Source organism: Pelodiscus sinensis, chromosome 3 (assembly GCF_052426305.1).
Source record: "Pelodiscus sinensis isolate ZL-2025 chromosome 3, ASM5242630v1, whole genome shotgun sequence".
NCBI lineage: Eukaryota > Metazoa > Chordata > Testudines > Trionychidae > Pelodiscus > Pelodiscus sinensis.
The window spans coordinates 9,627,370-9,631,540 of record NC_143054.1 but is presented as its reverse complement, the minus strand read 5'-3'; the positions used below and the strand labels follow the sequence as shown (position 1 = coordinate 9,631,540).

At 42.5% G+C, this 4,171-nt stretch overlaps 1 long non-coding RNA gene across 1 annotated transcript; it reads right to left on the bottom strand.

Moving 5' to 3' along the window:
• Nucleotides 1-1,195: 1,195 nt before the first annotated feature.
• Nucleotides 1,196-3,878, bottom strand: LOC102455134 (uncharacterized). Its single transcript, XR_331842.4, has 3 exons — nucleotides 3,721-3,878; nucleotides 3,083-3,204; nucleotides 1,196-1,368 (listed from the first exon to the last, which is right to left on the bottom strand). It is a non-coding gene; the product is annotated as an uncharacterized LOC102455134 (long non-coding RNA).
• Nucleotides 3,879-4,171: the final 293 nt, after the last annotated feature.

The following is a 4,171-nucleotide window of genomic DNA, read 5'->3' as shown; positions in this document are numbered from 1 at the left end:
TGTTTGATATTTGAAAGCTGTTTTGGGAGGAGAAATCTGACAATGAACTTGCTTCTCCCCATTTTTTTTTCTTATTATAATTATGGAGAAATAGGATCTTAGCTCAGCTGACTATATATAATGCACTGCCATTGTTTTTTAAAATAAAATAAATTCCCCCTGAGAATGCTGGCAGGGTGAAAGACCGAGGGAATAAGTCTTTGGGCCTGCACAGAAGGATGGGGCTATGAGGAGGAGATGGATAAATGGGAAATGAGATAGAAGAAGAAGTGTGTTTCTATGTGTGTGTGGGGGGGGGGGCTAGAGTGGTTTGCAGCTACAGGGGATAGAGGAGGGCAGGGTGGGTGGGGGAATAGGAGGGGTAGCAGTGGAAGTTGAGGATTTAGGGATGTCAGTGTTCAATTCTCTCCTCCTGTGGGCATGCTGAGATCTACAGAAGCTCAGACGCTCTGCAGGACTCTAAGCCCTTCTCCCTCCTTGCTGTGTGTCCTTACATCTGCAGAGCCCTGCTACTCCTGCCCTCCCTAAGCCCCTCTCACTGTCTTTCCATGTGACCTGAAATAAAGAGGGGGGTGGGAGAGAAGAAGGAGGATTGGAGGACATTTGAAGTTTGATCACGTGACACCCAGAAAACACACATTAAAGCAACCCTCACTGCATGGACTCGGTTGTGTGTGGGGCAGGTCTCTGCTTTGGAGCAGGGCTGCATTGATTGAACATGGCTGAGGAAGCCTGGCTGAAGCATAGGGAGGTGTCCCAGGTGGAGATGGGTTGTGGGAATGAGGGGCTTAGCTCAGTGTGAAGCTTGGGCTGAGGTCTTGTTCGTGAGGTTCTGTCTGTGATATGTGAGCCCAGCAGGAAAGGACAGGAGACAAACTACGGGCTTAATGGGATGGGAGGGAAGGAGACATGGGAAGTCAGGGTGGCTACCTGTCATGGGGAATGTAGTGGGGAATGATGAGGCAGTTGGTAGAGAAGAGGAGAGATGCACGGCCCGTCTTCTCTCACTCGCTTACAATTGCTGTGACAGCCATGTAATAACCACGTCAAAGTCTAGGGACTTAGAACACGGAGGAGATTTCTGTCACTGTCCCTTTTAGCAACTCCACCTTGAAAACATTTCAAAACACGGCCATCGTCCCCATTGCTCGGTATGAAAACAAGCTCAGTGTGGTCATGAAAACACTCACACACGTTTGCAATACACCACCACAACAAGTTGCTTTTATTCCAGTAAGACGGAGGTCATAATGCAGGTTAGAGAGACTCTTTCTGGATTTTCTTCAAGATTTTCACTGCAAGGCATTTTCTTCCAGCTTCCCAGAGATGATGCCTTGAGAATCTTTGTTGTCATCACTCCTGTGGACTCTGAATAATATGACATTACATTAGAAAACAGCAGTTTTAATAAAAATGGCCAAATATAAGTGAGATCTCGTGGTGAACAAGTGAGGTCACAGAGAACTGGGCAAGGCCAAAAGATTGTATCTATCTTTATAAAGGGACCAAACAGGACTGGGAAAATTATAGATCCATCAGCCACACTTCATTTCTTGGAAAGATACTAAAACTAATTCTGAACTCATTAACTTATAAACACTGGAGGATGACAGTCAACATGTCTTTTTCTAGAGCAAATCCTGCCGACACAATATATTTTGATTCTTTGGCAGGATTACTGTCTACAGACCTGCAAGATGCCATAGACATGATACAGCTCAGTAAGAGTTTTAGTAAGAGTTTGCCACAGTTGCCCATGACTTTCTCATGTGCGAACTAGGAAAATGTAGTCTAGGTGATATTACTATAAGGTGGAGGCGCAAGTGGTTGAAAGAACAAAATCAAACAACAGTTGTCAATGATTCACTTTCAAACTGGTAGGGTGTGCACATTGGGGCCCCACAGTGGTCAGTCCGGGGTCCAGTTTGATTTCCTGTGTTCTTTTGTCTAAGGCTATGTCTACACTATGAGGAAGATTCGAAAGGGGATATGCAAATTTCTTCTTCTGATGGCAGAGCTTTCGAAAGTGAAAGTAGTTGGAATACAGCTTTTTTGGCACATGTCCCTTTTTCGAAAAGCCGCTCTTCCGAAAAAATAAGGTTTATATGACTTTTCAAAAAAAGGGGTCACGGAAAAAGCCACTTTCGCAAATGAGATCAGAAGAAGATATGGAAAATCCTGCTGAATATTCATATCCTCTTTCGAATCTTCTGCATAGTCAAGCTGAGCCCGTTGCTTTCCAGGACAAAAATGGTGCATAGTCAAGAACTAATCACTACAGAATTCCAAGAAATGTTCTGCTCTGAGTCAGGGCGTGTCTACACTCTACTGTTCTTAAAAATGTGATCATCTACACAGCAATTCATTGTTTTGAAATAATATCAATATAACGGTCAGCTTATTCAGACTTTTTAAAATCTCATTCCAACAGGAAGAACTCCTCTTCTGAAATAGCTATTTCGAAATAGCTGCAGTGTAGACGCTCCACTGTTACTATTACTAAATAGCTCCTCACTAGGGCCATTTTAAGTAATATCTCCCTCATGCTTCTTGGGGCTCTAAATCTATGTAGTGCATCCACATAAGGGGATCCTGTCTCAGACTAATTTTGAAGCTCCCCTGTAGTATGGATGCTCTATTTTGAAATATGCTATTTCAGAATATATCTCCGGAGTAGCTTATGCCCATATAATGTTGGTCTGGCACTTATCGGTGCTTTGACAGAGTTGACCCATGGACAAACTAATGCTGATGTAATTGGCTCGGTGCTGTCCTCTTCAACCACGGACCTATGGATTGTGCTGGAGCTGATGCTGATGTTGCCAGGTCTCAGAGGAGTAAACTCCAAATACCCAACCACTCTGGATGCTCTGAACTAAGAACCGGCTCTAGGGAGCCTGGGGAAGGCAACTCTAAGTAAAAGACATCAATAAGTGAGGTCCCAGGTGGGCCAGAACCTGGAAAACACAGAAGCCTGGACAGTGCTGTCACACACCTCCCCCAAGATTAAACAATATAGAAAGTGATGGAAAAATATCTCTGTTCACATAGTCATGTCTTCCTTGTGGAATCCTGAACTTACATAGCGACGACAGCATTTATACATGCCGCAGCGAAACATGATGTTAAAGGGAGGACAACGACGAGTGCATCTGCCTCCCATCCTATAACATCGTCTTCTACAACGAGGAGTACAGCCAAATCCTGCACCAAAAATGAAAAAAGTCTTGAATTTCATAAACACACATGAGGGAAAATGAGCGTTGTGTTTGCAGTTTTACAGGTGTTTCCCACTCGCTAAGACACTGCCTACTCAGGCCACTAATCTTCCTGTGCACCATTTTGCTTGATATTTAATAATTCTTACATAGCTGCAATTTTGTCCACATTCAATGGCAACCTTTAGCAGTGATGATTTTATGTTCTCTGCCAGGTCATTCATAAAAATGTTGAATAGGATTGGTCCAATAGTGGGGATTTTTTCACAATGAACAATTCAACCAACTCTGAATAGATTTTCACATGCACATTTCTGGCTCCTTCCTGATCCTAGGACTATTTCACAGCTAAATTTTGAGCATCATCTGCTAAGCATGTAAACACTAGAGCTCTTTAGAAAAAGAAGCATTTAGAAAGAAGAAATGACAAGATTTTAAGCACTCTTAGTCTGTATTTACAAATATTCTTTCATAGCGGTCACACACTTCATTAAAATCTTACCTTGCCCACTAACTTGCATCACTAAGAAGAAGAGAGCAAAAAGAAGGTACAGGATCTTCATAGCTGAAGGTTGGCTGGGAACTCAATGCGCCTATAGAGAAGAGACGTTGAGCTGGATGTTGGACTGCAACTCTGTCTATTTATAGGGTGCTGAGCATTAGAATATGGACTGGTCTGTTGAAATCTTGTTTTGATGCACATGACATTCATAAAGTCTGCTGCAATATGTGAATCTCTGTAATTATTATTTGTACAACACCATAAAGAGTCCTGGAGAATTTCAAGGAAGTACATTTGACACCTCCCTGCCTTTAGAAATTAATCATTTGAATATTTATATCTGATAAACATTGACTGCTGGGTAAGAAATCTTCATCTTGACTTTAGAAGAGCTTTATAGTACAGGGAAGAATTTCAGAACATGATTCTCTCAGAGAAACAATTGGTGGCA